This window comes from Macadamia integrifolia, chromosome 5, assembly GCF_013358625.1.
Source record: "Macadamia integrifolia cultivar HAES 741 chromosome 5, SCU_Mint_v3, whole genome shotgun sequence".
Classification (NCBI taxonomy): domain Eukaryota; kingdom Viridiplantae; phylum Streptophyta; class Magnoliopsida; order Proteales; family Proteaceae; genus Macadamia; species Macadamia integrifolia.
Genome location: NC_056561.1, coordinates 22,079,511 through 22,092,816, shown reverse-complemented (window position 1 = coordinate 22,092,816; position 13,306 = coordinate 22,079,511). Strand labels below are relative to the sequence as shown.

The 13,306-nt window shown below is 38.1% G+C and overlaps 1 long non-coding RNA gene across 3 annotated transcripts; it reads right to left on the bottom strand.

Moving 5' to 3' along the window:
• Nucleotides 1–4,942: 4,942 nt before the first annotated feature.
• LOC122078928 lies at nt 4,943–12,946 on the bottom strand. Of its 3 annotated transcripts, none has more exons than XR_006140233.1 (7): nt 9,104–12,946; nt 8,851–9,003; nt 8,522–8,657; nt 8,322–8,395; nt 7,478–7,597; nt 5,408–5,520; nt 4,943–5,177 (listed from the first exon to the last, which is right to left on the bottom strand). It is a non-coding gene; the product is annotated as an uncharacterized LOC122078928 (long non-coding RNA). The 3 variants fall into 3 exon arrangements; XR_006140231.1 differs by having other exon boundaries at nt 8,522–8,674; nt 9,104–12,945; XR_006140232.1 differs by having other exon boundaries at nt 5,408–5,461; nt 8,522–8,674; nt 9,104–12,945.
• Nucleotides 12,947–13,306: the final 360 nt, after the last annotated feature.

The following is a 13,306-nucleotide window of genomic DNA, read 5'->3' as shown; positions in this document are numbered from 1 at the left end:
CTATCCCCTTTCTTTTTCTTTATTTTTATTTCAGCATTTTTTTCCTTTATTTATTTTTTTTTTTTAATTGCGTGGGTTGTTTATTTTCAGTTATTTATTTATTTAATTTTAATTGCATGGCTTGCGTCTTTAAATTCTTAGATGACGAATGGTTAAGACGTTATTTTAGATACATATGTTTAGGACGGTAATTAGAATTAGATCACAACCATTAATCGGTTCACTTTCGCATTATTAAAAGAAATAAAAAAAATAAAGTGGTTGCTCTCCCTGTGTTAGACCCGTAGCTACAATGATCCGTACGCTTGCGGTTACATTTTAAATCTCAAGCATCGCTCATGTGAAAGGGAGAAGAAAATTAGGTGCTAGGATAGTTATTAGTGACAGAAAAAATGGGGACAGTAATGCTCGATTGTGCGAGAGAGATTTGATAAAAGGGTCGAGGTAAAGAAGGAGAAAAAAATCGAGGGGTGGGATAGTTATTAGTGTGAGAAAAATGGGAGAGAAATTTTGTTAGGTCGCGCGAGAGGAAGAAAATCAGGGGTTGAGCAGTTATTAGTGGGAGAGAAAATAGAGAGCAGTCATGTTAGGTCATACAAGAGAGATCGTGAGAAGAGAGAGATTTGAGAAAGAGGTCAGGGTAGAGAAGGAGAGAGAAAATTGAGTATTGGGATAGTTCTTAGTGGGAGAAAAATTGAGAGAATTTTCGCTTGGTTGTGTGAAAGGGAGATATAATTGGGGCTTGGGATAGTTAATAATAGGAGAGAAAATCGAAAAAGAATTTTGCTAGGTCGTGCGAGAAAAATCAAGGGAGAGAAAATATGGAGAATTTTTTTATAGGCCATGCAAGAGAGAGAAAATCAGGGGTCAGAATAGTTATTAGGGGGAGAGAAAATAGGGAGAAGTCATACTAGGTCATGCGAGAGTGATCGAGAGAAGAGAGAGATTTGAAAAAGGGTCTGGGATAGTTATTATTGGGAGATAAAATTGGAAGAATTTTTCTTAGTCAAGCAAAAGAGATCAACAGTGAGAAAATCAATTTCTGGGATAGTTATTAAAGGGAGAGAAAATCAAGAGAATTTTGCTACATCGTGCGAGAAGGAGAGAAAATCGGTGGCTGGGATAGTTATTAGTTAGAGAGATAACGAGGAGAAGTCATGTGAGAGAGATTTGAGAAAGGGTTGGGGTAGAGGATAAATCAGGAGCTGGGATAGTTATAAGTGGGAGAGAAAATCGGGAGATTTTTAGTAGGTTGGGCGAGAGAGAAAATATGGGGAATTTTTTATAAGCAATGCGAGAGGGAGAGAAAATCATGGGTCAGTATAGTTATTAGTGGGATAGCAAATAAGGAGAAGTCATGCTAGGTCATGGGAGAGAGATCAAGAGAAGAGAGAGATTCAAAAAATGGGTCAGGGGTAAAGAAGGAGAGAAAATCGGGGGTTGGGATATTTATTATTGGGAGAGAAAATGGGAGAATTTCCTTAGTCATGCGGTAGAAAGCAAGGGTGCAAAAGTCGATTTCTGTGATAGTTATTAGAGGGAGAGAAAAACGGGAGGATTTTTGCTATGTCATGCATGAGGGAGAGAAGATCGGTGGATGGGATAGTTATTAGTTGGAGAGGTAATGGGGATAAGTCATGCTAGGTCATGCGAGAGACATTCGAGAAAGGGCCAGGGAAGAGGTTAAATCGGAAGCTGGGATAGTTATTAGTGGGAGGAAAAATCGGGAGATATTTTGCTAGGTCGTCCGTGAGAGATAGATGAAGCGAGAAAATTGGGTGCTGGGATAGTCATTAGTTGAGAGAAAATCGCTAGAATTTTTTTTAGGCCGTGGGAAAGAGGGCGAGAAAATTAAGGTTGGTATAGTAATAAGTTGGAGAAAAAAACAAGAGAAGTCATGCTAGGTCATCCAGAAAAGAGAGATAGATTCAAGAATAGGGTTGGGAGTAGAGAAGGAGAGTGAAATTTGAGGGACGTGCTAGTTATTAGTAGGAGAGAAAATCAGGAGAATTTTTGATAGGTCGTGCGAGAGGGAGAGAAAATCAAGGGCTGGATGGTAATTTGTTAGCAGAAGAGAATAGGAAGAAGTTATGCTAGGTCATGCGAGAGAGGTCAAGGGAAGAGAGAGAGAATCGAGAAAGGGGTTTGGGTAGAGAAGGAGAGAGAAAAGTAGGGTTGGGATAGTTATTAGTGGGAGATAAATTCAGGAGAATTTTTCCTAGGTCATACAAGAGAGATCGATGGAGCGAGAAAATCTGAAGAATTCTAGCTAGGTCATGTGAGAGGGAGAAAATCGGAAGCTAAGATAGTTATTAGTGGGAGAGAAAATCGGAAGAAGTTATGCTAGGTCGTGCAAAAGAGTTTGGAGAAAAGGTGGGAGTAAAGAAGGAGAAAAAATCGGGGTCTAGGATAGTTATTAGTCTGAGAGAAAATGGGAGAATTTTTATGCCATGAGAGAGATCGAGTGACACAAAATTGGGAGAATTTTTGCTAGGTCATGCGATAGGGAGAGAAAATCGAGGGCTAGGATAGATGTCAGTTGGAGAGAAAATGTTCAGAAGTCATGCTAGGTCATGTGAGAGAGATTTGAGAAAGGGTTGGAGGTAGAGTAGAGAGAAATCGGGTTTGCGATAGCTATTAATGGGAGAGAATATCAAGAGAATTTTTGCTAGATCGTGCAAGAGAGATCAAGGAAGAGAGAAAATCAGGTCCTAGGACAGTTATTAGTTGGAGAGAAAATCGGGGGAACATTGCTAGATTATTATGCGAGAGAGGGAGAGAAAATCAAGATAAGTCATGTTAGGTTGTGCGAGAGATCAAGAGAAGTGAGTAAGATTCAAAAAAGGGGCAGAGAAGGAGAGAAAATCGGTTCCAAGCATAGGTATTAGTGGGAGAAAAAGTAGAGATAAATTTTCTTTACGTGTGTTAGAGGAAGAAAATTAGGGGTTCGACAATTATTAATGGGAAACAAAATCAAGAGAAGTCATGCTAGGTCGTACGACAGAGATTAGGAAAAGAGAGAGATTCGAGAAATGGGTCAGGGGTAGAGAAGGAGATAGAAAATTCAGTGGTGGGATAGTTATTAGTGGGAGAAAAAATCAGGAGAATTTTTTCGAGGTCGTACGAGAGAGATCGAGAGAAGAGACAGAGAGAGAAAGGTGTAGGAGGTATAGAAAGAGAGAAAATTGGGGGCTGGGATAGTTATTAGTGGGAGAGAATGTCGGAAGAATTTTTCCTCGATTGTGCGAGAGATCAAGGGAGAGAGAAAATACAGAGAAGTTTTAATAGGTCATGTGAGAGGGAGAGAAAATCGGGGGATAGGATATTTATTATTGGAAGAAAAAATTGGGAGAAGTCATGTTGGTCATGTAAGAGAGATCGAGAGGAAAGAGATTTAAGAAAGGGTCGGGGGTAAAGAAAGAGAGAAAATCAAGGGCTGGGATAGCTATTATTGGGAGAGAAAATGCAAGAGTTTTTTCTAGGTCGTGCAAGAAGATCGAGGGTGAGAAATCGAGTGCTAGGATAGTTATTAATGGGAGAGAAAATTAAGAAAATTTTTGCTAGGTCGTGCAAGAGGGAGAGAAAATTGGTGGTTGGGATAGTTATAAGTTGCAAAGGAAAGGGGGAGAAGTCTTGCTAGGCCATGCAAGAGAGATCGAGAGAATAGAGAGAGATTTAAAAAAGGTTTGGGGGTAGTGGATAAATCAGGAGCTAGGCTAGTTATTAGTAGGAGAGAAAATAGGGAGATATTTTGCTAGGACGTGTAAGAGAGATCGAGGGAGAGAGAAATTAGGTGCTGAGATAGTTTTTAGTGGGGAGAAAATCGAGAGAATTTCTCTAAGTCATGCGAGAGAGGGAGAGAAAATTGGGGGTTGTGATAATTATTAATGAGAGAGAAAATTGGAAGAAGTCATGCTAGGTCATTTGAGAGAGATCAAGAGGAGAGATTCAAGAAAGGGGTTGGGGGTAGAGAAGGAGAGCGAAAATCGGCGGTTGGAATAGCTATACCCTAACCCAGTCTAATTTGAACTGTTGTACTAGGTCTCGGACCGGAAGTGGAAATGACCATCGGGTTTTGGCTTGCAGCAATTCATTGTAAAAGGGGGAAAGATGACCCCACTTGCTCATGTATTTCTTGCCAATCCAACTGAAGGGGATTCGGGCCTTCTGATCCCAGACGGTAGGTGACCTGACACCCCTTACCGGAGTCCCGGCACATACTAAAATTGTCGGAGGACCATAGACACAACCTAGTGCAAGCAGCCCTGGTATGACCAAGGGAGGACAACAGGCAATCAAGGCACAACACTGCCTTGACCATCGGAAACAGCCTAGGCTGAATTCGGTGACCCTGAATCCGATGGCCTACAAGCTGTTGGTTGGGTTCCGATGCCCGTGGTCCCCACCACCCGCATTGTGAATAGCCCCGGATGCCCCCCACACATTCTCCCACACCTTCCTCATGACCTGTACTCCATATTAAGCTCACTACAACAAATTTGCTCTTTTACTACGAAAATTTTCCATAGTAAACAAAATCTACCATAGTAATTGAACTATATACGACGGCTAACATTCGGCGCATGTTCGTTGTTAAGATTAGTGTTGTATCTGGTTACGACGGAATTATGGGATGTGTAAGTTCAGGTTATTAACTTCGGAATTATTATACCGTAGCTTAAAATCAAATTAAAACGACAATAATTTACCAGTGTTTATAATTATTTATTACTACAGAAATACAACACCATAGAAGAACATTTCTCTTTTACAGTAGATATATGCCGTCGCCTATTTTCAGTATATATGATGGATGCTTAATACTGTTGTAACAAAATACATTTTACTACAGAAATATATTTCCATCGTTAATAGTATACATTTTTTAGTTTAAAAAAATCATTATATTTAGATGAAAAATTCCTGTAATAATACATCCACGAAAAGAAAATAGAATACACCATTTATTTCACAATATACAATTGCAGTTAAACATTGAAAGACAGCTGGCTTTAGATTTGGAGTTTTGTGGTATTCAAATACATAGCTGAATTAATGCACTTCTTGTGGCACTCAAACTAGCACTGCTGCCATTAAGGATGCCGCCATTGCTACTGAAATGTATTATCTCCAGAAAGGCTTCTGCAAGGAAATAGGTTGCCTTCACACCAAATTCCCTGGATGTGAATAGAAAGATAAAGATCAATTGAAAAGTTCAATAATGAGCATATTAGGCAAGGTTTTGAGCAAGACATTCATCATTAGACAAGTCCCCATTTTCATTTTAAAATTACTTTTAATTCATTTCCCTTTACTTGCAAGAAGATAAAGCCTTCAAGGGAGAAGTATGAAATTTCTAATGGATGTGAAGTATGACAATGTCCAATCATGAAGCCGTGATACATACACGATAGCAACTGCTTGCTTCATCAACTCTTCCAGCATCTTTTAGCGCATCACCCTTCAGCATTAAGAAGTCCCACCAGTTTTCAAAATCCATAGAAGAATTATCAAGCATTTCTTCAACAAATATCTCCTCAAGGAAAAGTTAGATAGCAGTTAAAAAAACTCTAGCAATGATCACTAATATGAGTCAACAACATTAAAATTCAGCTACAAAACTCCTATTAATCTGCATTTACAAGGATAAATAATGGTTTGCCTCCTAATCGGTCCCAACCCTAAAATGAATAAGGTGAACATCAGTTGCATAAAAAAAGCAAAACAAAACTTGAAACATAATGTAATTGAAGGGTTAACAAAAGCATGATAACAAAGAGTAGATTTGTTAGGGCACATGGCTACAGGGACTGGGGAAGTATGATAATGAGAGACTGATAAATGACCTTGATAAATAAGCTCACTTTATCTTTCTTGCGGCTGGTGTAAACAAAGGAAGGTACCAGCACAAGTATTCACACCAGAAAAAACCTAAATCCAAGTCTAATGGATTAAATAAGTAGCCTAATCGGTTTTATGGGCCATAGGCTGGTTTCAAGAAACATAATCAAACAATGCAAGATTTCCAAGTAACTTCAATTAGAGGGCTAGAAAATTAAGTTGTAGGTTGTTTCCTTTGTTTACTCTGAGATTAAAAGTAGTATCAAAAGAGGGCACGTTCCCCTGCCTGTACGGCTCCTACATGCATTTCTGTTTTGTCTGTTCCATATTCCAATGAGTACTCTTCTGAAATAACCTCCCCAGATGAAAAATCAAAGATCATTAATATTTAACTAGAAGAGTTCCTATCAACACACAAATTTTCATAAAATCACCTGGAAAGGAAAAGCTCCATTGTTTTGATGCAAAATGCCTGAAGTAAAATAAAGCAGGTGGAAATTCTACTTCCCCGCTGTTTTTTAGTCTCTGGGAATAAAATGAAGGACCCTCCTACTGTAAGAGTATGCATCCTCTCTTTCCACTTACAATGAAACAAAATCTTGAATTAAAATTTTACTTCTTTTTTATTAGTGTTTTTTCACATTGGAATATTCAGAGCCTTAATTTTGAAAACAAATAAGACAATAAACTGCCAAAAGGCACACAGGCACCTCTCCCCTGCACACAAGCAACTTTAAAACCAGTTAAGGATTCCACCCAATTGAATAAGCACAAAGAGGAACAGTTCCCGCTGTGTTACTCTGATTCCAATTTGCTCCTACTTAAGGGTTTTGTTAGAGATTTTTATGGCATAGGAGAAACGGACACCATTTGAGACTCTAAAACAGGTAGCAACTTCTAGAATGGCCAGGATGTAATATCAAACTGGACAAGGTTTAGCACTGAAGGGGATTGCAATGAACTAATCCAAGCGAAAGACTCTTAATTCAAATAATGGGAACATCAAAACAATGCACTTATTTTCCATTACAAAATGTAACTCAAGTTAATGGCAAAGTAGATGCGCACATTCATCACATACCTAAGCACCAGCTAGAAGATTAGAGCAATTGGGTAAGTCAGAAATCAAATCAAAGATCTGATTCATATCTACATTAACAAGTTCAAACTCTCAGATCCACTTTGGAATTCATGTCAGGTTTGGGTTGAGCATCCCTGACATTAACTTGGTGGAAATTGGAACTTCAGCACGTTTAGATAGCTTTAAGTCATGGATAACATCACATGTTGAGTCCTTGCACTGAATGCACAACAATCTGACCCATATTTATGATCCATTTGGATCTTATAATGGATACAGATCCTCAATACCAGATCCAAGAAGGATTCAGGCAGGATCTTGATCACCCGATAAACATTTTATGACCCAAAGAGCATGGGAGTGAGTATCTGGATTCAGATCAACAAGAATGTGATCTACATCCAACCGTAGACATGAAAACAAAATTGTGCATTTTCACTGCCACATTTGATGAAAAATTACTATATTACACATTTAAAGCAAAATTACTATATTAGTGATCCAAGTTCAACACGAAAGCAAAAGAAAGATAACATAAGTAGCAGGAATATGCACCTTATAATATTGAACGGCTCTGTTAAGATCACCAGCCTCCATAAAGAGACCAGCAAGGTTTGACCATGCAATAGCAAAATTTGGTTGTATACGCAGTGCTTCAAGATAGCAATTGTACGCCTGCAAAACACATAAGCTCTCAAACTGTTAAGGAGGTTACCACGAAACAAATTAATCTAACAAATCTGGCACATACCAATGCCTCCCCACCACCTCCACACCCCCCCCCCAAATAAAATAAATAAATAAATGATCCAACACCCCCATTCAAATTAATTTTATTCCCTATCTTGTGCTTTCCTACTAATCATTTCCTAACTAATGATTAAATGGTAATATGAATTAATTTTAAAGCACAACATGTCATTGTCAGGGCCACCATTTACACCTATGGATACAAAGGAAAGGAAACTACGGAAGTGAAGAACCTTCTTTCAACAAATTTCGTCTTTTTTTTTTTTTTGGGGGGGGGCGGGGTGCGGGTGGGGGTGGGGATGTTGGGAATAATACTGATCTCCTTCCAAGTTCTCAAAATAAAATTTGGAAATGTGGGAACTAATGGAAGAGAAATTAGTCCCACAGAAACAGGACTGATTTGTACCATAAGCACTACATGACCAAGGCATGAATGGACCCATAACTGCAAAGTATACACAACAAACAATCAGCCCTGTTGCAGAGCCCATGTTTCTAAAATTCTTCCAAGAGATACTTAACGCTTAATGTTGGAAAAGAGGACAAAAGGAAAAAAGAAAGGGCAGGGGACATCTTGGAACTACTTCCTGCACTAAACCTTGTTCCTTCATGAGATTCCATGGAAAATCCCCGAAAAGAGTGGCCTTACCTCTCTTGAGAAAATTTGTCCAACATCCTCATGTTGCTCATAGCAGTAATCTAATCCAGGAGGACTCTTTCTGACTGCAGACCCAAAGAAGAAGTTAAATAAGAACTCTTTCGTCTCATATGAGAAATCCTATATAAAAGAAGGAAAAATTAATGGACTTATATAGTAAGTAAGAAGGAGAAGAAGAAGAAGAAGATTACCTGGTCAATTGGTTATGGAAAGAGATTATCACTCTTTCTGATGACTCTGGCTCTGGTTTTTGAACAGAAATCCAAGGACTACAGAATCTCGTTGACACTCACAGCCTTTAGCAAAGGTAACTCACATTTTTATGGCCTGGATCAATGAGGTGGCTAACAAATGTGGGGGAGGGGGGGGGGGGGGGGGGGGGGAAGCATTTACAGTAGGGAAATACAGCAACTTAGACACAGAAGGATCAACTCATTATGACAACCAGGACACACAAACTAGACTTAAAATTGACCAAACTACTTTAAAACATTTTCACTGACAACAAAGAAATCATTACCAGATTAGCCCCAGCATGCCCTTGCATTACTCGCTTCCAATGATCACGTGAATCAAGTCCTTGATCCTGTGGTTCAGAACCAATAGCAGTGGGATAAAACAGTGTCTGCACACCTTCCCAATAGAATCTTTGTGAAATGTTGGTTTCAAAGACCTGTTTTTCCACGGCATCAAGATTGTTGTAAGTATCATAATATAACCCAAACCACCAGCTGAAAATCTATGTTTAAGTTAAAAGTACAGCAAACTCCCACCTTGAAGCCAGTATTAGAACTTCTCGTGGTAACCTGAAGAGGACAATAACTGTTGAGGTTGAACAATGATAAGCAGAAAAATTGCTTTGAGGGAAACCCACAAAAAAATGCACTTCCCTGGCCCATCTGGGATATGGGATAAGGGTTGCAATTGCATCACAAGCTCAAAGGAAAGGGAATAGCAATATACAATAAGACATGCTCATTTTTATTATTAACACAACTAAGAAACTTTACTAGGAGGCTATTAAACACATTTTATAATGAATTGATCATCCATTACCTCTGATACTTGAAGCAAAAGCGAAGAATAATGAAAGAACACTAGTTACTATAACCATTAAGTATGATGATTGTTAGGGCACCTAGAGGTCTGATTTAAAACAAAAGATATATAAATTCCAACTATACATCATCTATGTAAGAGACCAAAACATTTAACACTAAATCAAGATTGTTGTTGTCCGATGGTTTGCATAAAAATTTTCATTTGGTCCTGTAGTGCCCCAAATCGATCCTTCAGTTCATTGATATTCTCCTTCAATGTCGCAACCTCAGTCTGCAGATTTGCATTCTCTCACTCATATGCCGCAGCTCGTTTTGCTGCCATCCCATTCAACTGTTTCGGAGTTAATCTAACTCCACACATGTGTGCTCGATCATAAGTATCCTCACCTACATGTTTTAGAGAGAGCCCAAAAAATATTATTCGCTTACATGTTTTTTTATAGATATCGAATATGTTATTAAGAAAATGGCTGAAAATTAAGGAATCCCATATATATTTCATACTTATTTCTCATAATATTTTATTCCTTCATAACGGATCAGCACACAACGATGTGCTTGATCCCATTCTCTCTTGTCGAGACGTAACAGTTCACACTTCCTGGAGACCTATGTTTGAGAATACTAAAAATGGATCATCTACATCCAAAACACATAATTTCTCGTTGGCTGATTCAACCTCGTTTCAACATCTTCATAGTATCTAGCAAAAAATGTTAAACACTCATCTGCAAGATATCCTTATGCTATTGAGCCCTCTGACCGACTACGATTGCGAACATTGTCTTTAAGCTATTTCAGGAACCTACACAAATCCACATTTAGTTTGAATATTTAGCATTTTGTCATAATTTTTAAAATAAAATAATTAAGATGTATTATTACACTCTGTATAATATAACACTGACCTTTCAATTGGATACATCCAATGGTAATGTATAGGACCAGCCAAGCTCGCCTCGTGGCCTAAATGAATAATTAGATGCACCATAACATCAAAAAATCCAGGTGGAAAATACCTTTCTAAGTTACACAATGTGATAGCAATATTTTGGTCAAGTCTCTTGAAATCCTCCTCTGTACTTACTTTACTACATAAATCCCAAAAGAACTCACATAAGTCCATCAATAATTTACCAATATTCTTGGGAAAAATAGTACGCAAGGCGACTGGAAGAAGTTGTTGCATCAAAATATGATAATCATAACTCTTCATTCCTGATATTATCCTCTCCTTGACTTGCACGTTATGAGAGATATTACCAGCATAGCCGTCTAGAACCTTCACACCACTTAATATTATGCAGAACACCTTCTTGTCCTCATTGGACATTGTGTAGTGTGCTGGAGGTAAAATGACTTTATTCTTGCCTTCAATTACCATTGGATGTAGATCAGTACGTATTTTCTTATCTTTCAAATCTAGACGGTTCATGTGATCCTTCGGTTTTTTTTTTTTTTTAAATTAACTATGTGCCAATGATACTATCACATATATTCTTCTCAATATGCATCATCACGTCTAGATTGTGTCGGACAACATTATGTTTCCAATATGGTAGATCAAAAGAATATACTCTTCTTCTTCCAGTTATGTGGGAGTTCTGGTTGTTGTAATCTCTTCCTCTTCTTCTTCCCATTATTGTCAACATCTTCCTTCCCGAATGGAGGAAACTGAACATCCCATAATTTCTCCAACACATCAAAGCCAAAAGGTGTCTTTAGCTGCACTCTATGTTCCTCATAACCATCAAAACTTCTTTTATCACGATGAAATTTATGACCTTGTGGAAGGGATCGACGATGGCCCAAGTAACAGTGCTTTCTTCCATATTTAAGCCAATGTGAAGAAGTATACATATTGCAACATGGACAAGCCAAAGCACCTTTAGTACTCTAACCAAAGAGATTTCCATATGCTGAAAAATCGTGAATGGTCCATAACAAGCATGCATGCAACTTAAATGATTCCTTCTTATATGCGTCGTAAGTCTTTTTTTTTTTTTTTGGCAAAAGAAATGTTGAGAGCACCTTTTTTTTTTTTAATGCGTCGTAAGTCACAACACTAGTATCCCACAATATTTTTAACTCATCAATCAATGGCTGTAGAAATATGTCTATATCATTCCATGGTTGTCTTGGTCCAGGAATAAAATGTTAGAATCATGTTAGGAATCTTCATACACATCCATGGTGGCAAATTGTAAGGCATCATCACAATAGGCCATATGCTATGCATTATGCTCCTTTCCTTGAATGGATTAAATCCATCACTTGCTAGCCCAAACCTGATATTAAGAGGTTCCTCACTAAAATCAGGATACAACCTATCGAAGTCCTTCCATGCTTTAGAGTCAGCTGGGTGTCATAATTTCCCATCGTCTATATGCACTTCATGATGCCATCTCATATCTGATGAGGTTTTAGATGACATATATAACATTTGAAGCCTTCGAATCAATGGGAAATGACGTAATGTCATAGCTGGGATCTTCTTATTCTTTAATGTTTATCTTGATGCACCACATTTTGAATAAGACCTAGCATTTGCTGACTCATTCCGATACAACATACAATGGTTAGGGCAGGCATCAATCTTCACATAATTCAGTCCCAAGTCTTTCATAATCTTCTTAGTTTCATACATTGACTTTGGTATTGAATTTGGCTAGGGAAGTGCTTCTTTCAATAAGTCGAGTAACATTGAAAATGCGACAACTTGCGGAAGCATTTAATATGATAAAGACGAAGAATGAAGGAAAGTTTCGTAAATTTTTCGCTCCTTGGATACAATGGTAAATCTGCATCTTCCATTAGCCATTCAAATTTATTTTTTTCTACACTCGGCCCATCTGTATGCACACTTATGCCACCTCTATTCCTTCATCTGCATATCTTACGCCTCCATCTTCATTTCTTCCCAACATCTCATTCAACATGGTATGTGTAGCATCAAGGTTATCTGTTGTGCCAAGTTCCACTGGAACAGTTTCAAACAGAGGTGTATGTGAAGATGATGTTTCCCCATGGTGATTCCAAATTGTATAATTCTTAAAAAATCCATCACATATCAAATGTTCTGTCATGTCATCCCGGTTCTTCCAAAGTTGATTTATGCAATTCGCACATGGGTATAAGATCTGAGCTCCATATGCTACATTAGAAAAAGCGAAGTCTAGGAATTTGTTGGCTTATATAATGTAGACAACCTAAATTTTTGATCATTTGATCTTTAAATCCAACCCCTAGACATTTTTATCACATTTAACTGGTAAAAAAAAATTGTTAATTCATTATAGCCAAAAGCTAAAGTTACTTCTAATTGTGGTGGTCGACATTCAATTTAATAAATGAGAATAAATTTATAATATGTGCATAATTTTATAAATTAAACTTTAAGTCTTACAAAATATTTACACCAGCATCTTAAGTCATTCAATGAATAAGGCATCGGCATATGGGTCAGTATTAACCTTTCTTTTCTTAACTTGAACAACCATAAAATAAAAGTCATCTTGCTATAGAAATAGTTAATATAAAAATAGATTACTTCCCTCCCTCCCCACCCTTAACCATCAACCTAAGATTACACTGCTTGAATCAAAGCAGATATCCTCAGGAAAATCCAGATAACAGAAGGTGTTACACCTGTGCCCTAACCCGATCTAATTTGAACTATTGTGATAGGTCTCGAACCAGAAGTGGAAAGTACCGTCGGGTTTTGGCTCACGACAGCTCATTATAAAAAGGGGAGAGATGACCCCACTTGCTCATGTATTTCTTCCCAATCCAACTAGAGGGGATTCAAGCCTTCTGACCCCAAACGGTAAGTGACCCGACACCCCGCACCCGAGTCCTGGCATGCACCAAAATTGTTGGAATACCATGCACACAACCTAGGGCAACCACCCATGG